Source organism: Lissotriton helveticus, chromosome 8 (genome assembly GCF_964261635.1).
Source record: "Lissotriton helveticus chromosome 8, aLisHel1.1, whole genome shotgun sequence".
In the NCBI taxonomy this organism is placed as follows: domain Eukaryota; kingdom Metazoa; phylum Chordata; class Amphibia; order Caudata; family Salamandridae; genus Lissotriton; species Lissotriton helveticus.
The window spans coordinates 1729061056-1729086476 of NC_136069.1; the positions used below are offsets into that span (position 1 = coordinate 1729061056).

Consider the following 25421-nt stretch of genomic DNA (forward strand, 5'->3'; position numbering starts at 1 on the left):
ATTGAATTGAAGGCAAACAAGAGGAGCTCGGCCCCTTCATGGGCAGCGAGTGCTTCAGGTGCTGCCCCTGTGCTCAGTGACCCGGAACAGGAAACACGAGTGCATCACCATGAACAATCCCCTCACAAACGATTGTATTAGAGCTCACTGAGCATGCGCAGAACAGAGATACTGCAGTCTGGTGTCACTACCACAACGGATGCGCATGCGTACATCGAAGATAGTGCATTCTTATCCTTATCACACCAGATGCGCATGCGCAGACCAGAGATACTTCAGTCCTCGGCCGTACCACTACTGATGCGCATGCGCAGACATTGCATCTCCCTGCTAGCCCGTCCGAAGAGGCTCAGGGAGCATGCGCAGTGCAGGCCGGGCAGTGTCGCGGCCCTGAACGTGTAAGCACGCGCGGACCGGATATCCGGCCTCGGTGACCTTCCCAAGATGGCGGCTGCGGAGGCGTCTGTCCAGGTAGGCCCCGAACACGTTCAATGAGGCGTCTGCGGCGCTCAGCGCCCCCGGGGCCCCACGGGGCCCTCCCTGCCCCCAGGAAGATACTCTCAGCCTGTGTGGGGTCACCGAGGCCCCCAACCCCCCTGGAGCCAGGCCTGAGAGCCGCCTGAAGGCCCAGGCAGGGGCAGTGCGGGCGGGGCCCGCGTCACTGTGAAAGGCCACACTTTCACAGGAGCCCACCTGCCCCTCCAGGGCCCCCTGACCCCCCCACTCCAGGGCCCCCTGACCCCCCACTCCAGGGCCCCCTGCCACTCCAGGCCCCCCTGCCACTCCAGGCCCCCCTGCCACTCCAGGCCCCCCTGCCACTCCAGGGCCCAATCACAACACACATGGGCCATGTCTTGGCTGGTCAGGGCGTGGTGGCATTCCTGGAGTACGGGGTGGGGAGCAGACAGATTGGGGCCGGTACAGCTGCTGGGCAGCAAATGTGTTGGCTCAGTGTCAGGAGCGAGGCAGCGCCTCTGTTAAGCACCGACCATTCTAGGCGCCCTTTCAGCATTTTGTTGCTGCTGACAGAAGGCCCCTTTGTTTCCAGGCCCAGCTGGACACAGGTTAGGATAGGTGGGCGAGGGGAGGAGGGAGCAGCCAGATCAACTAGCTTTTGTAATCTTTGTATCACCCATAGCAAAGATTGCTTTGATGTGAATGTGCATTGTGGAGAAGTGTGGCTCAATGGTTAGAGCGGCAGACCCTGATGCAGAGGTCTAGCCCGGGACCAGGGTTCAATTCCTGCCTAGGCGAGTCTTGGGCTCAATTTCCTCGGACCTGATAATTCTCGCCTCGGTGCCTATTCTAATCATGGGCCCCACTCTGCAACTCTGGGTAATAGCTTGCTTAATCTATACAACGGCCCCAACAGCACTGGGATGCCTGGCTTCACCTTGGGGGTACCCAGGAGTGGACATTTCTCAGGGAAAATGGCCTTTACTGCTTTTATATCATCGAAAAATGGGAACTTCTTACACTATGGAATCATGATTACTTATTGTCTTTTGAAATTGTCCGAACCTCAAGTGTGAAGACCATTGTGAAGTCTTATTATATAGAGAACTTTAAACAAGCCCTGAAGAAGTCCGGTCACGGACGAAACGCGTTGGGTATTGGTTTTAAGCATCCTTTGTGAATAAAGAATTTGTTTACTGAAGAATCTGACTTTGGAATTCTTGGGAGAACGACTGGAAAGCTAATAGAACTATGTGTACATCATTATTGATACTGTATTATTATCATATTTTTTGTTGAAGTGTGCGGGGTCACCATGTGCGATTTGATTTGAAAACCTAGGTTCTTGGCTTTCTATTATTGGGATCTAGGGGATTGTGTCCCAGACCTCCTGCACCTACACACTTGCATACCATAGGGACTTCGTCACCAGTGCTGGCAGAGCAGCCTTAATCCCCTGTTCTGGTTTGAATTTTATAGACTATGTGTTACTTCGTCAGAGGGATGGGCTGTGTGTAACTCCGCTGTCGGAGGGATTAACCGTCGGAGGGATGGACTGTCGGAGCGAAGAACTGTGTGTAACTTCACAGTCGGAGGGATCGGCTTTGTGTAACTTTACTGTGGGAGGGATGGACTGCGTGTAACTTCACTGTGGGAGGAAGGGACTGTGTGTAACTTCACTGTGGGAGGTAGGGACTGTGTAACTTCACCATGGGAGGGATGTACTGTGTGTAACGTCACCGTGGGAGGGATGGACTGTGTGTAACTAAACCGTGGGAGGGATGGGCTGTGTGTAACGTCACAGTGGGAGGGATGGGCTGTGTGTAACGTCACCGTGGGAGGGATGGGCTGTGTGTAACGTCACCGTGGGAGGGATGGGCTGTGTGTAACGTCACCATGGGAGGGATGGGCTGTGTGTAACGTCACCATGGGAGGGATGGGCTGTGTGTAACGTCACCGTGGGAGGGATGGGCTGTGTGTAAGGACACCGTGGGAGGGATGGGCTTTGTGTAACGACACCGTGGGAGGGATGGACTGTGTGTAACGTCACTGTGAGAGGGATGGACTGTGTGTAACGTCACCGTGGGAGGGATGGACTGTGTGTAACGTCACCGTGGAAGGGATGGACTGTGTGACTTTACCATGGGAGGGATGGACTGTATGTGACTTCACCGTGGGAGGGATGGACTGTGTGTGACTTAGTCTCATCCGGGACGTAACGTAAAAAACTCGGAAGTATCACTTCTTCACCTCGAGAAGAAGCCAAAACAAATGGAGGGGGGGTCAATCTGCCTCCGCCAGTAAAATGTCGTATTAACGAGGTAAGGTTATCCCCAAGGATACCCTTGATTGTACGTTGTATATCACCTTCAATTTGGGGGACTATTTTATAAAGTCTATCGGGGTGCAACTTTTTTATCAGCTATTTCCAGTGTAATAAATACGTCAGTTGCTTTTGCCTCCAGACAAGGACGGAGAACCTCCTGTACTATGGTAACTTCCGCCGCTCTGTCGAGGAGTGTCACAGCTCCTCTCCAATCGAGGAGCAGGGTCCTCACCATCTGAGGCATATTTAGCTGTTAAAGCCAAAACTGTTTTCTTTTGAAAAGGGGTACGAAATGGCAATTGTCCGTCCGTTTTGACCTTTATGTCAAACTGGTGTGGCGGATCACGTCGTCAGTGGTCTCGCCCTGTCTACGATCCCGCCGTTCACTTCCACCGGAATGTTGATCTGACGAGTCAATAAAGGGCCTACACAGACCATTGTAACAGGGTGAGGTAGGCTGCCATTAAACCAGGTAGTGTGCTCCCAAGCTGCCAACGGAACCTCAAGTGTCCAATAAGGTCTATAATCCCGGGGAACCGCAGCATGTTCGTAGTCGCAAAATAAATCACCATTCCCATCCACCGCCGAGAACTTAACCCAAGAATAAAAAGCTGCCTACGCTTCAACCACAAAGATAATGTTTGCCACCGTTGCCGGGTCTCTGTGTTGAGTCAAATGAGCAGTTAACGCCACGCGATTATGACCAGCGCTATCAGTCTCCATTATCTGAACAGAGAGGAAAAGAAGGAAAACTGTATCTCAACACTGGGTCTTAGGAAGAAAAAACAAAACCTTTTAAAATCCAAGCTTTACAAACCTGTAATCTCTACTATAGGTGGTAAAGCCCTCGCACCACGAACGTCTCCGGTAATTGCTGAGGGGTCTCTCGAATAAGTACCAGACCAAACGTTGGTGGCACCATGTTGCCGGAATTCTGCATGTTCACAGAACTATGCGCAGGGTTATGGAACATCCGTGTATAGGGGCTAAGCCTTCCTACCGCCTTTGTGCCCACGAGCCCAGGATCGACTAGCTATAGTGTCTCACTCGCTGTCCTACTCGCAAACGGAGAAACCAGTTGTTGGAAATGGGATCCCTGGCTGGCCAGGGCTTTCGCCAAAGTCAGTCAGAGACCACCACCCCCAAGTCAGGGCAAGGGAGTTACACGCCAAGATAACCCCTACTCACCCTCTAGGTAACGTGGCGCGAGCAGCAAGGCTAAACTTGGAGGCGATGTAAGTTAAGTATTTGCGCACGCACCCCAGCAACAACTCCCAGGGCCCACCACAAAGGAAACTCCACACAAGGTTATATAAAAATAGCCTTTGTATTACACCAAAACACATTAGATAAAACACACACTTTACAATGTGCCAGAGGCACGGGCAGAATTTACAAGGGATTATTACAAGACAGGGCCACCTGGGCCACTGTCAGGAATCAGAAGTAGCACTTTCAGAAATAGCACTTAGTACATAGAATATAGCACAAAATAGCACACAACCAGTAATCACTGGTAACCAGGATCTCACTAGCACCACCTGTACTAGGGAGAAAACAACCACCTATGTATCACAATACCTGTAGGGGTGTAAGAACACAACACATGATGCAATGCATAACATTCATTCAGAGGTGTAAGGGAGGAAAACACATGATGCATCACAATACATTCAGAGGTGCAGAAAGTACAATTGCGCCAAACTCACGTAAGTCACCCTCTGTGACTGTCCCTAGGCCCTCTGGCCTTGTTGGGGCTAGGACGCCCTGTGTCCAGTGTCAGGGTCCTAAACGTAGCAGTTGCCCACAAAGTGCTGGGCAACTGGTGCAATTGAGGTTTGAGCCTTCCAGGGCTCAAGAACAACAAGGGGGCCAATGTGGGAACCTCACTGGGCTCTCAGAACACTGGTGGGGCAAAAGGAAATGCCCCCTGGAGCCTCCTCTGGGCTCTAAACACACATGGCACCCAAAGAGCCCCACTGGGCTCTAAACACATGGACTGCCCCTGAGCCTCTCTGGGCTCCTTAACACTGGGGCGCCTTGAGCCTCTCAGGGCTCGTGAAATAATTGCCCCCTTGAGCCTCGCAGGCTCTGAACACCGGGGGGGGGGGGCGCGGGCACCGACAATGTGCCCCGACAAGGTAGAGCCTCTCTGGCTCTAAACAAATGCCGGGCCCCTTTGAGCCTCCTGGCTCGGGAAGAAGATGCCCCCTCTGAGCCTCTCAGGGCTCAACACAAAATGCGCCGTCTCCAGAGCCTCTACGGGCTCAACGCACAAATGCTCTCTTGAAGCCCTCGTGGCTTCAATCTGTCACTTAGCGCTATCTCGCGCTACCGGCACTTCCACACTCACCGGCTGTCTGGCGGCGGCTCTGGTGCCGCGGGCGGGCTCCTCTCCCTCTCCGGGGCCTCGACCAGACGTGGCAGGCTCTGCTCCTTCTCCCGGGGCTCCTCTCTCCACTCGGGGAGCATCGGGGACCCGGCCGGCTGCGTCACTTCTTGCTGCTCGGCTGCGGGGGCGGGACTTCCGGGTCACCCTCCCTCGGGCCGCGCAGCGACTGGTTGGCCGTCCAACCACTTCCGGGTCGCACTTGGCAGCGGCCCGGCAACGTTTTGAAAACACTCCGGGCTGCGGCGGTGACGCTCCCAGGCACGAAGTCGAGGTGGGCACTCGCAAATGAAGTAGCGATCGGGGCAAATGCCGGGTGGGCACCGGCTCTGAACAATAAAGCGCCCGAGGCGCTCGCAGGAAATAGATCGCGCTCTCAAGCGCTAGCACACCATAAAGCGCTTCCAAGCGCTAGGGAGGTACCAATACGGCGCTTCCTGCGCTAGATGCCCAACAAAGCGCTCCCCCAGCTCTACAGGGGAAGTCAAGCGCTCCCAAGCGCTAGAGGACCAAACTAGAGCGCTCTCAGGCGCTATAAATAAAATAGAGGTCCAGCAGAGTCCTTCAGCAAGGCAGGGGGGGCAAGGCTGGGCCCAGAGCCAGCACACTGGGTCTCCAGGCAGGGAGACACCCCAAGTGGCGGTCCTCTGGCCCAGCAGCAGCAACAGCCCCCTCAGGATCCTGGAAGAGAACAACTTCAGTGGGGACACAGCCCCATTTTTATACAGTGCATTCCTTTGTCTGAGGGTGCAGAGTGGGGGCGGAACCAGTCGCAGCTGGTTCTTGAGTACTCTGTTTACCTCAACCACCCTCTCTATTCACTGGCAGGGCTTGGGTCATTAGACACACCACAGGGGGGCGGAGCCAGGATTGTGTGGGGAAAACCCAGCCCATCCAGGACACAGGTACACTCCTCCCACACATCACTCATGCTAATCTCCCACTCACCACCGGGCAGACCCATCCAGACTTCCTGGAGCCTGGCATGCCAGCCAGCTCCAGCCAATCACACGCCAGCACCCTCACAGCACACGTACAGTCATGTCTAGAAATGGCGCTTCCCTACTAGACACATACATGCTGCATACACCATCTCGCAGCATTCACTCTCACGAGTTCACACATACCAGACTCAAGCCTGTACACCCCACGCATCAGGAACTACCAGGGACACATACATTCCCCATGCATTCCTATGGGCGGGCAGGCCTAGCTCAGCACATGCACTCAGAGTGCGCACGCACTTTCCACTGGGACACAGTGAAAGTGCGCAGAATCCCAAAAATCATCATTGCCAGGTCACCATTTCACGCAAAAAGTCTAGGGGTGAACCTGTCCTAAGGGCCAAAGTCCAACACAACCCCCTTCCAGCCAAAACGCAGGGTAGGCCAATCACCACCGTGATGGACTTCCCTGCTTGGGGCGATAGAACACGGACGCGGGCCCGCAACTGCAGGGACACCCTCCTGTTCTACGCCACGGTGAACCCATGGGATTCCATCTCAAACCACTGTCTGGACCAACTGGGCTACCCCACTGGTACTCCCAAGTTGTCCGCGGCCAGGACCAGGCCCTGGGCCACCCAGGTGCCACTGGTCCATGCCAATTCGCAGAGCGGGGGGTAGTAACCCCTGGCACATAGGAGCCATTCTCCACTCTTCCTGTCTGCAAGACAGGACTAGACTGCCACTGGTTCTCCAGCCTAGGGCCTACAACCTCAGGCGGACCAGGAGTCTCGGGGAAGGCTCTCCTCCCCCTACCTCTTCTTCTAGGGTTCCTCCTCCTCCGGCGAGGGGTACACCTAGAACGCCATTCCAACCCAGGGCTTATCCACTCAGGTTGCACCGGGGTCAGAGGTGGGCTCTCCCACCCTCTGCACCCCCTTCCAGAGGTCTGCCCTCTCCCACCTGGAGAAGTTCCTCTGGAAGAAGATCCGGTCAGGACACTGGTTACAGTCGTCCTACCCTTCAGGTCAGGCTGATCCTGAACCTGGCCTTCCAACCTCTGGTCTAAAACCTTCGGTGGAACAATTGCCTGGCACTCCAGGACTTCTGGGGATTCACACACAATCCCCCTGAGGCTAACAAATGACACATCGGTTGTGTGACTGTCTGTCTGGCGCAGATCTCCCGCCCTCTGTCCACCTGACAGTGCGTGACGATCCCCCAGACCAGAAGTGTTGTTACCATGGTCACTACACGGGAACCTAGCCCAACTGGGTAGTCCCTGACCCACTGGTCCTTCCACTGGGGAACTCCCCCAATCACTCCTCACTCTGGACTCCTGTACCCTCCCTACCGGAGCGGTACTGCTAGCCTCTAGAACCATAGGAGCTCTGGTTACAGACGCTCCAGGTCCTCTACTCACTGGGAGATCCTCCTCAAATGGACTAACAGGACAGCCTAGGTCCCCAACCTGGGGTTCCCTCAAGAAACCACCCGGGTTCTGAGACAGGGCTTCAGGCCTCTGGGGGCTCTCAGCCACCCACTGACTCCTGCTCCACTGAGCCAGGTAGTCAGCCCCTACACCCGTCTCACTATACTGGGACCTAGCTGGGCTACGCTGAGCCTCTTCCACCACGCTGGGCTGGAAGATCCCTGAACCACTACTTTCGGAATCCCTCACCAATGATTCTGCAGAACCTCTGGCCCTTTCCCAGCGGTCTGCTTCCTCCGCCAGCTCATCAGGATCAGCGCATTCCAAACTCAACAGGTGCTGGCGCAACTCTAGACAACAAACACCAAGGAACTGCTCTCTGAGAACCATGTCGAACAATATGCCCCAATCACATTTCGTGGGCTCCCGTACCCAATCACACAGGGCTACACAACAGTCATCCACAAAATCTTCCCAAGACTGATGAGACGGTTTCCTAAGGTTCCTAAACCTCAACCTATTCTCCTCCTCTGGGGAAACAGGAACCATACTCTGGGAACTGGGACTTTCTACACTGTGATTTAAATAGCTGCCACCACTGGACCCAACCCTCCCTGGGGGATCCAGACACTCAACACTGCGCGCAGGGGATAGTCTACCCTCCAGAGCTACTTTGCCTCTGGTGGCGGCCCTCTCAGCCTCCTCTATCCTGTCCTGCGCTAAGACCCTCGCGGTCTCCAGCTGTTGCTTCTTAACCTCCAGCTGTTGCTTTCTAATGCCTAGCTGTGCCATAGCCTGGGCATGCTCCAACTTGAGCTTTTCTAAAGCCAGCTGGTGCTCCCTTTCTCTCCTCCTATCTTCCAGCTCCTCTGGGGACAGGTAAAAGGATGAGCCGCTGCCTCCTACGCTGGACCCAGCAAGGGACTCCCTATCTATGGGGTCTCTACTCTCTACTGGCGTCCCTGTGCTATCATCTTCTTCCTCCTCTTCTGAATCTTCAGGGCTCCCCACAGACCCACCACCCTCCTGGTGTGAAGCCCGGGCCCTTTCCTCACTGCGCTCAAGATCCCACTGACCCTTTTGCCACAGGATCAGGCTGCTCCTAAGTTCGGACTGAGTGTCTGACTCATCCACCCCTATGTCTCTCTCTTCACAGAACCTTACCAACTCTCCCATACTGTATCTAAACAGAACACAGAAATCAAAAGCAGGCTCCATTCTGGCGGACGTTCTAGAGAAGAGATCACACAGGGAACCTAGGGGTCTGAGCTTACACAGGAGTACACAATTACACAAGGTATCAGCAAGCTCTCTACCCCAGAGAACTCACACTCACTTGCCTAGTGCCACACACCATTCATCCACACACAACCCCCCCCTCGGACTAGTAAGGCAGTTTCTACCACCCCTGACTTCTCAACCTGACCACATGTGACACAGGTACCAGACTCTGGGCGCGGGGTGGGGGACAAATGTACTGACACAATTGCACAATGATACCTTCAGGAGAAGAAAATATGAAACTTCCAAAAAAAAACAACCCCCTAAAATGTGGTCATCTAAAATGCAGAGCTTTGTGGTGTGGCCAGTTACCACTGTGGTACAACGCAAACACAAATCTTTATCCCACCGCTTGCCGCCAATGTTGGAAATGGGATCCCTGGCTGGCCAGGGCTTTCGCCAAAGTCAGTCAGAGACCACCACCCCCAAGTCAGGGCAAGGGAGTTACACGCCAAGATAACCCCTACTCACCCTCTAGGTAACGTGGCGCGAGCAGCAAGGCTAAACTTGGAGGCGATGTAAGTTAAGTATTTGCGCACGCACCCCAGCAACAACTCCCAGGGCCCACCACAAAGGAAACTCCACACAAGGTTATATAAAAATAGCCTTTGTATTACACCAAAACACATTAGATAAAACACACACTTTACAATGTGCCAGAGGCACGGGCAGAATTTACAAGGGATTATTACAAGACAGGGCCACCTGGGCCACTGTCAGGAATCAGAAGTAGCACTTTCAGAAATAGCACTTAGTACATAGAATATAGCACAAAATAGCACACAACCAGTAATCACTGGTAACCAGGATCTCACTAGCACCACCTGTACTAGGGAGAAAACAACCACCTATGTATCACAATACCTGTAGGGGTGTAAGAACACAACACATGATGCAATGCATAACATTCATTCAGAGGTGTAAGGGAGGAAAACACATGATGCATCACAATACATTCAGAGGTGCAGAAAGTACAATTGCGCCAAACTCACGTAAGTCACCCTCTGTGACTGTCCCTAGGCCCTCTGGCCTTGTTGGGGCTAGGACGCCCTGTGTCCAGTGTCAGGGTCCTAAACGTAGCAGTTGCCCACAAAGTGCTGGGCAACTGGTGCAATTGAGGTTTGAGCCTTCCAGGGCTCAAGAACAACAAGGGGGCCAATGTGGGAACCTCGCTGGGCTCTCAGAACACTGGTGGGGCGAAAGGAAATGCCCCCTGGAGCCTCCTCTGGGCTCTAAACACACATGGCACCCAAAGAGCCTCACTGGGCTCTATACACATGGACTGCCCCTGAGCCTCTCTGGGCTCCTTAACACTGGGGCGCCTTGAGCCTCTCAGGGCTCGTGAAATAATTGCCCCCTTGAGCCTCGCAGGCTCTGAACACCGGGGGGGGGGGGGGGGCGCGGGCACCGACAATGTGCCCCGACAAGGTAGAGCCTCTCTGGCTCTAAACAAATGACGGGCCCCTTTGAGCCTCCTGGCTCGGGAAGAAGATGCCCCCTCTGAGCCTCTCAGGGCTCAACACAAAATGCGCCGTCTCCAGAGCCTCTACGGGCTCAACGCACAAATGCTCTCTTGAAGCCCTCGTGGCTTCAATCTGTCACTTAGCGCTATCTCGCGCTACCGGCACTTCCACACTCACCGGCTGTCTGGCGGCGGCTCTGGTGCCGCGGGCGGGCTCCTCTCCCTCTCCGGGGCCTCGACCAGACGTGGCAGGCTCTGCTCCTTCTCCCGGGGCTCCACTCGGGGAGCCTCGGGGACCCGGCCGGCTGCGTCACTTCTTGCTGCTCGGCTGCGGGGGCGGGACTTCCGGGTCACCCTCCCTTGGGCCGCGCAGCGACTGGTTGGCCGTCCAACCACTTCCGGGTCGCACTTGGCAGCGGCCCGGCAACGTTTTGAAAACACTCCGGGCTGCGGCGGTGACGCTCCCAGGCACGAAGTCGAGGTGGGCACTCGCAAATGAAGTAGCGATCGGGGCAAATGCCGGGTGGGCACCGGCTCTGAACAATAAAGCGCCCCGAGGCGCTCGCAGGAAATAGATCGCGCTCTCAAGCGCTAGCACACCATAAAGCGCTTCCAAGCGCTAGGGAGGTACCAATACGGCGCTTCCTGCGCTAGATGCCCAACAAAGCGCTCCCCCAGCTCTACAGGGGAAGTCAAGCGCTCCCAAGCGCTAGAGGACCAAACTAGAGCGCTCTCAGGCGCTATAAATAAAATAGAGGTCCAGCAGAGTCCTTCAGCAAGGCAGGGGGGGCAAGGCTGGGCCCAGAGCCAGCACACTGGGTCTCCAGGCAGGGAGACACCCCAAGTGGCGGTCCTCTGGCCCATCAGCAGCAACAGCCCCCTCAGGATCCTGGAAGAGAACAACTTCAGTGGGGACACAGCCCCATTTTTATACAGTGCATTCCTTTGTCTGAGGGTGCAGAGTGGGGGCGGAACCAGTCGCAGCTGGTTCTTGAGTACTCTGTTTACCTCAACCACCCTCTCTATTCACTGGCAGGGCTTGGGTCATTAGACACACCACAGGGGGGCGGAGCCAGCATTGTGTGGGGAAAACCCAGCCCATCCAGGACACAGGTACACTCCTCCCACACATCACTCATGCTAATCTCCCACTCACCACCGGGCAGACCCATCCAGACTTCCTGGAGCCTGGCATGCCAGCCAGCTCCAGCCAATCACACGCCAGCACCCTCACAGCACACGTACAGTCATGTCTAGAAATGGCGCTTCCCTACTAGACACATACATGCTGCATACACCATCTCGCAGCATTCACTCTCACGAGTTCACACATACCAGACTCAAGCCTGTACACCCCACGCATCAGGAACTACCAGGGACACATACATTCCCCATGCATTCCTATGGGCGGGCAGGCCTAGCTCAGCACATGCACTCAGAGTGCGCACGCACTTTCCACTGGGACACAGTGAAAGTGCGCAGAATCCCAAAAATCATCATTGCCAGGTCACCATTTCACGCAAAAAGTCTAGGGGTGAACCTGTCCTAAGGGCCAAAGTCCAACACCAGTGATTAGACAACCCAGAACACAACACTCCCGGATCTCTCAGGAATAGCTGTAACAAGACACACCTTTTCGCTCACACTCTCGTACTTGTCCACAATAAGATCTCACCGAGACACGAAGATAGTTTAAAATATTTATTTTAACTAACGTGCTCTGAAATGCAGTATAAGTGGCACAACCAGCAGCAAAATGAATAATCTCATTAGTTAGCATTGCAGCAAGGCCATATATCATAAAGGGAGATGTCATTTTATCTAAAGACAGTGGATAAAGGACTATAAGTCCTAACTATCCTCCCCTTGGTAAGCAGAAGTATTGTTATATAATCGAAGATCGCTGGGCTTTGTCAGCAGACCCCATACCTCAGGCCATAGATCGTATTTCCACATCACAGGTGGGTGTTACTCTTCTCCCTGGAACGGTCCCTCTCCAACTGTGTGTAACCTTAACATGCATTCCCATAATATCAAAGTATGAACTTCCAGCAAAAACAGCTGTATTGATATTTTTTGTCTTAAGTGCTAGTGTCTTAAGTGCTAGCGCCTGACCAAAATAACAAGTCAGAGTTTATCAACCTTGCTCACAATGTTCAGACTAAACTTCAGCAACAGGCAGAGCGATGAGCACAGCAGAGTGTTCTTGTGTGAGAGGCATAATCAGAGTTTTGTTAAAATAAAGACGTGGTGTCGTGCTCAATAGCACCATCAAGGCTACCGGACTCATGCTAACTTATAGGTGTTGACAATGACTCTAGCAACCACGTGACAAATGTATCGTGCTTGTAGTCGTTGTTAACTTAAGGCGGTGAAATAAAAAAAAAGGAAGAAGAAAACAATGTGTCCTAGGTGCCACCATAAATAATTATGATAAAAAATCTGAAATATAAAGTGAAGGGAGTGTTATATAGAAGTTCATGTAATTCGTTCATTTAACCCCTTGGGGCTAACAGAGTCTAAATGTTTTATCCAGTAAATTTCTCTTTGGAGAAGATGTTTATGGTTGGTCCTACCTTCCTTTACGGGTACTTTTTAAAGTATGAATAACCATAATTGGCTCAAATTATAATTGTGGTTGTTAAAATGCACAGCGATAGTTGATTTAGGATTCTTTTGTACTTATGTTGCTTTTATGTCTTACTTTTATTTCCCCCTCTGGGTTGCCTACATATGCCAGTACATAGGTACATTTTATCAAGTAAACAACGTTCATAGAATTGCTGGTTGCCATGGTTTATAGTTTGAAAGGGGTCACGCAAGTCGGGTGCGTAATGGTTGTGTCTTTAATAATGTTGTTACAACTTGAACAATTAAGACCTAGGGTAGTGCCTTTATGTGTCTGGCCTGTGTGCTCATAGTTTTTGATAAAAGTTCTTTAATATTTTGTGTTCTTTGGTAAGCAAAAAGAGGCTGGTGGGTGAAAATGCTTTTGAGATCAGTTTCTGTTTGCAACATTAGCCAATACTTTAAGATGATATTTTTGACTTTCTGGTAAAATATTTCGATACAAACAGGTCTGTTGCCCATATCACTTGTCTTCGCTCAAGTAGTTTTATCCTGTCTTTGGTTTCTACTATCTCAACCGCTGTTTGCAATATGCTATTTGGATAACCTCTTTGTTTAAATCCTGTAATCATCTTTTCTTCACTGTCTCTGTACTGTTCCTCATTTGTTGAGATCCTTTTCAATTTGAGTAGTTGAGAATACGGTAAATGTCTTGAGTGGCATTAGGTGGAAACTGTTGTAATGCAATATATTATTGCCGTTGGTGGGTTTCAAGAACACACTACTGATTATTTGTTGCTCTTGTATGGTTATTTCGACATCGAGAAATGTGATTTTGTTTGTGCTAATATTTTGGGTGAACCCAATCCTCTCATCAGTGGTGTTCAAGACATCAATAGCAGGTTCTAAATCTGATTGATCACGCTTCCATATTAGGAAAATTCAAGCTCTCTATCTCTGAAACAAGATTAGAATTTCAACCCATTTTTGTCTAGAAAAGATGTCCAATTCGAACCGATGCACGAAGAAGTTTGCAGAACAAGGTGCAGTGTAATTTCCCATGGATGTTCCGGGCACTTGAATATAGTATTCATTGTTCCACTCGAATTAGCTATGGTATAGTATAAAGTGTAGCAATTCTAGTATGATTTTTTAAAAATCTTCGTCCATCTGGGTGTAAACCTGAAAAGACTCCACAGCTTGTATCCATAAATCATTGGGGAACGAGGTATATAGTGATCTTACATCGACATTTTTTTCAGATTAGTGATTTTAGGATATTTAGTTTTGAATTCATCATGTAGTTCTTTTTGTACAACTGTTTCAAAAGAAGCTATGATTTTGTGGCTGACAGGAGCAATAAATGAGCTCTTACTTCTTAGTCCAAATAATGTGCCTTCCTATCTATCAGGTCGGGAGTCAACAATATTCTCAACAAAAAGTCATAATTTCAAATTCCTCATGAATTTGTAAAAGTTTATTGAACAAATAGCTTGGAACAAAACCATCACTAGCTTTAGGGCTGATAAGGGCAGAGCCTTAGTAATCGTGGATTCGGATTTTTATCAACAAAGTGTCAACAATACTGTTCAGGACCCAATGACCTAACCCAACAGAAGAATTTAGAAAGACACTTCTTGCCATCAACAATAATGCAAAATCAATGGGGACCATTACAGAAATAGACAAACAGTACTTAATCCAAGAACACCCAAGCACTCTGCATATATACAGGAATTATTGTTGTTACTTTGTAATTGCCCCAGACCATTCTCTGCACTTAGGCATCACTTTGTCCCTTATCTGTTTTTATTTTGATATTTTTTTCACTCGTTTTTTTCTGTCTTTAATTTTATTCACATACTCATATTTCTTCACTCCTTTTTTTCCAACCCATTTTCTAGTCATCTTGAGCGCATTTGGGATACATTATTGTAGGAAGGTAGACCCCTGACTATGGTTGCCCCCAACTTTTTGCCTGGTGTTTTGCTGGTTTTCTGACTTAGTTGACCTGGGGCCCTGCTAATCAGGACCCCAGGCCCACTGCTCTCTCTGTTAAAATGGATTCCATGTACCCTAGGTACATATCCAACTGGCACTGGGCCCTCTCCAAGTCCCTGTACCCAGGGCTGAGGTGCACCCAGAAGTCTCCCAGGGGCTGCAGCATGTATTATGCCACCCCTGGGCTGACTAACTAAATCTGACACAACTGGCTGCACGACAGCTGGGGCAAGGTGGTGTAATCACCCTTTGCTATAGATATAGTATTCCTATATCTAAACCTAAATGGGCACACAGATCTCCTATCAGTCACTCCTATGGCAGGCCTTGACAATCCTGAAGGCAGAGTGCTTGGAATCGTGTGAGATGGTGCTCTGGCATGAGCTGAGCCTGTCTGCGGCTTTCGGGATCCATCCCTTAGCCGTTTCCATGATATCGCATACCATATACTCTTAAGTGCATTATAATCCTCGCGGTTATATGCCAACTCTGGTATCGCTTTATCAAAACATGTCGAGTAAGGTGTCATACGAATTGGAATACTAACCCCTCGCCAATTCTGGCGACGGGGTTAGCATTCCACCCTTCTAGAGGGACACGACATGCATGTAGCCTGTAACCCCGGTTAAAGTCAAACAGAGCCTCAGCTCCACAAAATGGATGCTGCCACCGAGACACAAGTCTGCCCTCCTGCTGCTGGGAGTCCTCCCAGAGCAGGAGATAAGGACAAAGGGTTTCCTGCCAGGGGCGGTGCCAGCACCGTCCCAGACAGGATTTTGTGTATTCTAGGTAGGCAGGGCTTCAGAGGAAGGTGACTGCACTTGGCACCCCGGTGCTCACTGTGCATAGGCCGGCCTGAACCAGTTCCAGGGGCACACCAGACCCTGGCCTGGGGAAAGCCCGCCAAAGGAGAGGGGTGTAACCACCCCCCTCCTGGTCCCACCCATAGGGCAGGACTTAGTCGCGTGCCAGCCCCCTTTTCCAAGATAAAGGTAGGGACTGGCCCCCTTCCAAATCAGATCATCTTTGGAATCAAGATACCACTTTCCACGAAAGGACTTCACGATTTCTTCTTCAAGATTCTCCCTTGTGGCTAAGGAGTAGTCACCCTGCATCCGCAGGCACCATCTAAGAACACTGCACCTCTGACCTCTACCCACCTCTACAGCACAGCTGAGAACCGTGGGTGCGACGAGACCTCGAGGGACCGGCCATCGCCAAGACTGCACGACTTCTGCACAGCAAGCCCACCGAGTAATTTCCTGGTGAGTGCTTTGGGGTCCGAGAAGCCCCCACCCTGAGCAGCTCCAGCACTGAAGAGCAGCCCCCCAGCATCTCCACGATCGGCGTGGGGCCCTTCTGCTTTTTGCTGCTCACCGCGTTGTTTGGCTACTAGCCCGCTGGCTTGTGGCCTTCCGAACGACGCCCAACGACAACACTGCTGCTAGTCTGGTTGCTCCAGACTGGCCCTTGCTTCCCTCCATCGGAGAAGTACCCTGGACCCTCCTGGTCCGGCTAAGACGCCATTTTAGGTCCACCGCGTGGGCCTTGCATTTGCCAAGACTTGTTGCCCAATCCTGGGTCCAGCGACGTCGACAGCAAGAACCTTCGTGGGACAGCTCGCACCTCCATCCTGGTCGCCGACAACGCCTCCTGGTCCGAGAGACTGCAGAGCCCAGCAGCGCCCACTCACCTGACTGCGGTGACTTCGCCCGGTGCCATCCTGGTGCCCACTTAATCACTGGCTAGTGATTCAAGAACTTGGTCCCCTCTGCTTTCAGGTTTCCTTCTTCCTTGATCCAGGCTTGGATCCCTCGAACTTTCCTTCACTGGTCGCCTGCCAGCAACTTCCTTCTTCCAGGCTCCTGGTCCGGCCCGAGGATTCCCGACGTCTTTTCAGACCTATGCAGCTGCAGCCCCATGGCTAGGTAACTTCGGCACTTCGGTGTCCCAGCATAGCCTCACTATTCAAGGGTCAGGATCCACTGTCGTTTTCTCCCTACCAGGTCGGGTTCGCCCGTGAACACTAACTTTGTGAATTCTAGCTTCCATAGACTTTGTCCCGCATCCCGCGTGAGAGTGCACACTCTGCACCCGAGTTCCCTAGGCCTCCTGCTAGTAATCTAAAGGTTCAGTAGTCCAGTCCTAGCGATCCCAAAGCCTCTGAAAATCGTTACTTACCTGCTAGTAATTCGCATTCCACTTTTAGAGTATATGGTTTTTCGTGCCCCTCGGGCATTTGTGTATAACCTGCTAACTTAAGTATTTTCGTAAGAGTTTTGTTGTGTGCCTAGCATCCTGTCCTCATAAAGAGTACAGGGTTGTTGTGATTCTAATAAATACACTGTTTATTTTCATAACACTTGTGTGGTGTCCTTTCACTGGGTGTTCAAGGGGTAATGTGATGGTAAAACAGCTGGCTTAACACGCCCTCTAGAGACTTAGCCTTAGACTGCTCGTATCCATGCTACTAGGATAGCTGGTCTATAAGGTTGACTTACAACCAATCATCAATAAGGGTTGTTTGGACTGATATATAGTGATCACTAGAATAGTGAACACTGCACATCAGGCCAACTTCTCACAATTATACATGCAGCTTTGTTCACCACAGCTTAATTTGGGAGTCTTGCCGTTCAGTATGCTCTCTCTTTTTCACTTGCTGCAGAACCTCTTGTTACCCGTCGCCTATTTTTACTATCACTATCCTTAGCGTGCATTTAAATTGCACGATTCATGGCAGATTACAGGGTGTTTACCCCGTAGAACAGAGCTACTACTTTTTGGGAGGTACGTCTTTAGGTAAGGTTCGACACGCTGAGATTAGACATTTAATACAAGAGTATCATGGAAATATTTTATAGAAATAGACGGTATGTTGGGACATGACACACTATGGTTCATTGGTTTACTGTCTGAATATCATTCACACATGTTGCACGGAACGTACACATGTTCAGATGAGGTTCCACATGCTGTGACGAGATTGTATATAATACAGAGTCACAAAAGTCTTAAGATCTTTTGTGCATTTTGCACGGATCGTATACACGTCGATATGAAATAGTATATGTAACAATGTCTCAGAAGTTTTTTTTTTAAGAAGAGCCGGCATAATTTGTTTGATGCACCATGTGTCCATGCATGCTGCACTGAATGTATCTATACGTTCACGTACCTGGTTGTTTATTACTTAAGCAATCATCTTTATTATTATTCGCATCACGGGGTACTGCCCACATGCATGTACTTCTAAATAACACTCCCATCACTTTATATTTCTAATTTGTGTTCACGATTCTTTACGGTGGCACCCAGGACACATTCTTCCTTTTTTTAATTTCGCCTCCTTGAGTTGACCACGGCGACGAGCACTATACATTGGTTTGCGAACTTTACTCTATTTTATTTCCATTGAATTGTTTATCCACCGTTTTTAGAATTCCCACAATCACATTGTACCGAATTCACATTCCTGAAATGGACTTGTCTGTGCTTGTCGAGTAGTATTGTATATCATTTTAGTAATGTGAACCGTTATAACCGTTATATTTTAGACCTATCCCCTGATGGAAGGCAAGTCCCGACATACACTCATGGATAATTGAAAACCAATGATGAATGTATAGTGTGATCTCCTTATATTGATGAAGCTTACACCAATGACCTGAATGAAAGGAACAAATTATCTACGTTTGTGTCTATATGGATTTTAAAGAATAGCTATTCCATTACATTGACAAACGTTACAAACTTTAAAAATTCATTATTTGTGCGAGTGCTGGAGGGGACATTTATTCCTCTGGGGGGAAACGCATCACTTTGACCACCTCACTGTTTACCAGGCAGTCAGAGTTCACAAACAGGCTCCTCCCTAACTAACTGACAATCCTGATGTTCCCCAAGCCTGGGGTTCGCCTAATCCCTCAGCAGACACACGTGCACCAGTACTTCATTACTGTTCTCCAGGGCTTTTTGACGCTTAAGTACAGGTCTCTCACCCATCCATCAGAGCTTCCAGTAGCAAAGTAGTGCACCGTCCAAGGCATTTCGGGTTGGGTCACAGGATGGAGCATGGGGCCTCACCACTGGGAGACGTCCCTCCAGGGACCTCTACCGCCCTGCAGATTCTGTCACAGTGCAGGGGCACAGGGCCTCCCCAATGGCATTTACTCTTTTACTCAAAACGAGCCAGGTACCTGCAAAGCCCCAGCAGTTCACAGCGAAACCACTCCTCCGCTCCGGCAGGGGGCGCTCTCCTCAAGGCTTTGGGTCGCCACTCAAGTGCAGCCCGCATCCCCAGCAGTCCACCACTCAGATTCCGGCAAGGCACGGGCAGCCCCACCCAGTGCCGCTGGGCCCCAGATGGCACCTCTCTCAATGCTTAGGCCGGGGCCACAGTCTGTTCCACACTACTCCTGGGGTCTTCCTGTATGTGGGGATCACCTCCCTGCCCAAGCAGAGTTCCGGGCCAACTACGCCCCACTATGGGCTGTGCAGCCAGATGCGCGGCTACCACCTGCCACGGCCTCTAGACTTGCGGCCAATCGCCCACCAAGCAACGGTGTGCCTAAGGGACAGTCGCCAGTTCTCATGCTCTCTGGCCTCTGCAGCCTGCCCTGGACCGCTCAGCAAGTGCAGCACGGCGGTCTGACATTGCCGGGGGAAATATATGCTGGTCCTAAAATCAGCGATGCAGGATTATTGGGCAGGCTGCCCGGGGGCTCAGAGGCTCATGTCTTGTCAGCCACGTTGCTTGGCCACGCCCCCACAGTTGACCATACTCTTTCCCATGAGATGGGGTAATGCACATATTGAACAGAAGAAGCAGTAGAGTGGACATCTGGAGGGCCATGCTAGATTTGCTTTTCATAGAAGAATTTTGAAAGTGTCAGATATGATACAACAAGAAAGCAAGCGGGTTCACCCTTGCACGCCAAAATTCCAAGCGATCCTGATAACGACTAGAAAAGAAATGGAGGAACAGCGAAACCCCAGAAACGCGCACTTCCTACAGGACAGCCAACACAGCACACACCAACACATCAAATCCACAAAGAGCTTCCTCCAAGACAGAATCCTCACCTACGCCCACAACGCCAAAGATTTCTTCTCCATCATACAGACGTTTCTCCCTCCCAAGACCTCTGCAACAGACTAAGCACCTTTTTCACCTCAAGATTAAGATGATCAACAACAACTTCGACAACCAAGACCTCCGCATCGCTCCAGCTCCCACCCCCAGCGACGCCACACAACAGACCCTGCTCACTTGGATGCTGCTCATGACAGAAGACACCCTAAAGAGCATCCACTTCAGAGCACCCTCAGACCCCTGCCTACCCCATCTTCCGCAGAGCCGCCACCGCCATGGCACCCGAACTACGCTGGACGATTAACTGCTCCCTCGAGATGGCCACATTCCCCGACGACTGGAAACACGCCAATGTCAACCCCCTCCTGAAGAAACCCTCTGCAGACCAAACAGACCGTAGGCATTTCAGGCCATCTCACTGTTTGCATTCGCAGCCAAGGTAATCGAAAAGGCCATCAACACCCATCCAACAAACTTAATCAAAGCGAATGTACTGGACATCTCCGAACCCAGATTCTGCAGCAACCACATCACAGAAACCACCCTCCTCCTCGCCGCCACCGAAGACATCTGCGCCCTCGACCAGGGCCAAGCGGCATCCCTCATCTTCGTGGACCTCTCAGCTGCCTTAAACACTGTCTCCCACCGCACGCTAGCCACCAGGCTCCACAACGCTATCATCTGAGGAAAGGCCCATGACTGGATACAATCATTTCTCACAGGCTGAACTCAGCAAGTCAGACTCCAGCCCTACCTCTCAGAACCAACAAATACCAGATGTGGAGTACCCCAGGGAACCTCTCTCAGCCACACCTCCTTCAGCATCTACATGGCCCCACCCTCGATACCATCGTCAGAAACCAAGGGCTCAACATAGTCTCATATGCCAACGACACCCAGCTGATCCTCTCCCTCACCAAGGAACCCAACATAACTTGGCACATCTTCCAAGAAGGGCTGAAAGCTGTCGCCACCTGGATGAAAGACATCTGCCTGAAACTCAACTCTGAGAAAACAGAGGTCCTCATTCTTGGCTCCACCCCCTCTGCATGAGATGATTTGGTGGCCCCCTGCCCTCGGTAACCCCCCCCCCCCCCCCCTCGCCCGACAGACCGTGTACAAGACCTCCAGATTCATACTGGACTCCTCGCTCACTATGAACCGCCTGATCAACGCTGTGTCCTCGGCCTCCATCAACACCCTCCGCATACTCCGCAAAGTATTCAGATGGATCCACTCTGAATACAGAAAAACGGTTAAACACGCCCTCATCACTAGCAGAATGGACTACGGCAACGTCCGCAATGCCGTAATCAACAACAAACTCCTTTGCAAGCTCTAGACCGTCAAGAGCGCTGCAGCCAGAATGATCCTAGACAACTGCCACCACAACTGCATCTCGCATCACCTCCGCAAACTCCTCTGGTTTCCCATCAAAAGAAGAATAAACTTCAAGCTCCTCACGCATGCATACAATGCCCTCCACAAGATCGGACCGGCATACCTAAACAACCGCCTCTCCTTTCAAGAGGAACTTCCGATCAGCCGATGTCTCTCTCTCTGGCCACCATGCCACGCATCTACAGGACCAGAACGGGTGGAGCGTCCTCCTACCCTCCAGCCAAGAACTAGAACGACATTGCCCTCCAACCTCGGCAAAGCCCTACACTGCTCCTATTCATTTTTTCTTTTTTTTTCTTCTTTTTCATCACAAACAATAACCAAAATACATTGAATCCATCACTTGTTTTTAACCAGAGCCCCCACCCCCCAAACCGGACACCATTCGATACATTCCACCATTTTTAAATCAGGACACAAAAGCAAACCAGAGCAGCTACACAGTACAAAGTAAATAATCCAGCCCAAAGAAAGAATAAGACAAGAAAAGAAACGAAAGGGAAAAGAAAAAAAGGAAGGGAAAAAAAATAAAATAAATAAATAGGAGCATAATCTAGGTCGGCAGTTAAATAAACTTCCACTATCTAAAGCCACTAACTTGGCTTGGAACAGCGTATGTAGGCAGACAGGAGTTTTAGTCTTGCACTCCATCTATCCATTTACCTAAGTGCACCCATACCGCCAGTCCAATTTTTTTGGCTCGTTTGCCTTTTTTTGCGTAAATAGCCTTCTCCAATTTACATGTCGCCAATAATCTGGCCTGCCACTGTGCAAATGAAGGGGGATTCGGGTCTTTCCAATGGGCCGCAATACAAATCCTATAGATGGTCATGGCAACAAAAATCAAAGGCCCCCCGACTTGGGTGATATTGTCCAGCCCCAGTAGAATGACTGACGGAGTTAATTGTATATTTTGCCCCGGCACTACTCCCATAAAATGCTGTATTTGTTGTAACAGCGGTGTTGGGTCTGGGCAAGTGCCGAAGATGTGAATCTGGTCTGCTGAAAATTCAAGACATCTTGGGCATATGGTTCCCCTTCCGCTTCCCCACTTCGCTATTTTGTTAGGAGTGATATAAAGAAAAACCCTGTTTTGTAGAATTGGGCTTGCAGCTTAGTAGATAATAAATAGTTATGGGCTAGTTTCAGGGCTGCACAAAAGACATTCTGATTAACATTTAACTTTGTTTGCCACTTTGTATCTATTTTCCCCAGATCATCAGGCATCTTGGCATTCAAGATAGAATAGATCGCCCCAATCCGGAGCGGTTTATTTTCCTGAATCCTATCAATCATTTCTATTTTATCAAAACCAGCTAGGCCGCCAGTCTTCTGATTCAAAAAGTTTTTAACAGCATAATAGTGAAAGACCTGATTTTCCTCAATCATGAACTGAGTTTTGAGATCCGAGAAGGACTGGATCCCATTCAGTGTGACCAGGTCCCCCAGGTTAGTTATGCCTGCATTATACCATTTCTGTAAGTATGAGTTGTCAAATATTGAAGGGAGCATTGGGTTAGTCTTAGTAGGGGTGTAATAATTCAGTCTACCTAGGCCAAAGTATTTTCGGAAATTCGAAAAGACCCGGTATGCGATTCTTAGAGACTTAAAGCGAACGCGTTTGTAATACCCAAATTCAAGCTGCCTTCACAAACATCCCTTGCTGTCTTCCTCAAGTAGTACTCTGTAAGGGGATGTTAAAAAGGAATGTGTCTGGCCTATGTTATCATGTAGTAAAAACGAGCTATACTGCAACACAGTAGTCCAGCAATATAACTTAAGATTTGTCAGCGCCCAGCCTCCTCTCTCCTTGGGTAGGGAAAGTAGTTTGTATGATCTCCTTGTATTTGAGTAGGCCCATATAAATTGACAAAATATTTGTTCAAATAAATGAAGGATTGTGTTATTGAATTCCAGGGGGATTGTTCTGAAGAAATATAGCAACTTGGGGAAGTAAGTCATCTTTACTACATTACATCGACCAATTATGGTTAAATGTAGATTATCGATTTTCTTAAGTGCTTTTTTAGTGTCTAAAGATAGTGGGATCATGTTTTCTTCCACAATTGAGTCTATGTTGGCCATAATGGTCACACCCAAATATTTCGCTTTGGGGACAACTCGGGTATCGAGACAGGTTATATTTTCATTCAGTAATATCTGTGTCTTTGTTTTATTTAAAGCATACCCTGAAAGTTTCTCAAATTCCTGAGCCTCACTCTCAAGAGCTTTAATGGCGCTTTTAGGATCAGGAGTGATGATTGCCAAATCATCGGCATATGCCATGATTTTTATACTCATGTCGTGCCTAACATCTGCTGGTTTTTTTGGATTTGCTTCTATTCTATTGATGAGTGGGTTTATAGATAGGGCAAACAGTAGTGGGGAACAGGGGCATCCCTGTCTCGTCCCATGTGAAATTTCTATTGGTTCAGTTAGGTTTCCATTAACCATTATTCTGGCCCTATGTGTTTTATATAAAGCCTGAATCGCCTGCAGCATAATTGGGCCAAAACCTGCCCATTTTAAAACTTCTCATAAAAAGAACCAGGAGACCCGATCAAAGGCCTTTTCGGCGTCTAAAAGTATTAAGGCGATCGGGTCTCCTGCTATCTTTGCTGCTTCAAGCAGCTTAATCGTTCTTCGTACATGCTCGGTTGTTCCTTTTTTTAGGGATGAACCCATGCTGCCAGTCAGAGACTAAACTCTGTATATTTTGGGAGATTCTGCTGGCCAATATTTTTGAAAATATCTTTGAGTCCGTATTTATTAAGGTAATTGGCCTGTAGAATGACATTTCAAGTGGAGATTTGTCTTTCTTTGCAAAAATTACAATCTTTGCCAGGGACCATGACAGAGGAGGGGAGGCACCACCAAAAATTAAGATAATCACTAAAGTAAAAACTTCTTTAATCTGTAGTTCAAAGACCGTGTAAAATTCTGCAGGAATACAGTCTAAGCCGGTTGCCTTACCATCCGGCAGGGTCTTAATTGCGCTTAATATTTCTTGCCACGTTGGAGGGTGCTCCATCTGTTCTCGTTCTTGTGGGGTGAGTTTGGCCATGGGTATAGGATCTAAATATTCCGCAATGTCTATACTTTTGTCTTCTGCAGATCTAACATCCTCCTCGGTGTAGAGGTCCCTATAAAATCCTTCAAAAGCTTTATGTATTTTACCCGGGTCCTTTGTAGCCCCTTCCAGGTTGGTATTAATTGTGGCTATTATATTCATTGTTGACTGTTGCCTGATTGCTAACGCTAGCTGGTGCCCTATTTGTTCCCCACATTCGTAGATTCTCCCCTGGGTCGCAGCCCATTTTGTGGCCGTTCTTTCTGCGAAGATTGAACCTATCTCTGCCTTAACTGCCGCTACCACGTGTTGAATTGCCTCTATTCCTCCCCCTGTTTTAATTGCCTGAGCTAGTCTTGTTTCCTCTACTGTCAGTTTGTCCTGTAGTTTCTGCACCTGTTCTTTTTCAATTTTGCTTCTCCTTATGGAAAAGCTGAGAGTCTCGCCCCTGACCCCGGCCTTGAATGTGTCCCACACTATCATAAGAGGGGCCGATCCCAGGTTTGCTTTAAAAAAACTTCTGAATCCACCTCTACATATGCTTAATATTTTTGACATCGTACAGCAGCGCTTTTTCAAAGGTCCAGGTTATATTTGTGCTTTTGGGTTTTAAACCATGGAGGGTTAGTAATAATGGGTTGTGGTCTGACAAAAACCGGGGTAAGATATCAATGTGAGAAATAGTGATCAGTGAAGAGGAAACAAAAAAATAATCTATTCTTGTAAGTGACACATGGGGCGCTGAAAAGAAAGTAAATCCTTCTTGCTTGGGCCTCAGTTCTGCCCAGACATCCACTAAATCATGTGTCTCAATCAGGTTTAGCATGGCTTTAAATACCCTTGGTTTTCTCCCAATGTATCTCCAATTCCTGTCTGATTGCCAGACGCTAGGTATGTTCAAGTTCAAATCTCCACATAATATAATGTGAGTTTGCCAATGTGCTAGCTCCCCTGTTACCCAGTCAATTACTCCTGGATCGTCTTTGTTGCTCCCAT

The 25421-nt window shown here is 49.7% G+C and overlaps 1 protein-coding gene across 1 annotated transcript in view; it reads left to right on the forward strand.

The window, feature by feature from the left end:
• The first annotated feature begins 341 nt into the window (after window positions 1-341).
• The window catches only part of LOC144773670 (uncharacterized), a 64240-nt gene continuing 39160 nt past the window's right edge, over window positions 342-25421 (forward strand). The window contains exon 1 of the mRNA XM_078658822.1: window positions 342-471. The gene's annotated coding sequence lies outside the window, so the exon portion shown is untranslated. The remainder of the gene's footprint in view (window positions 472-25421) is intronic.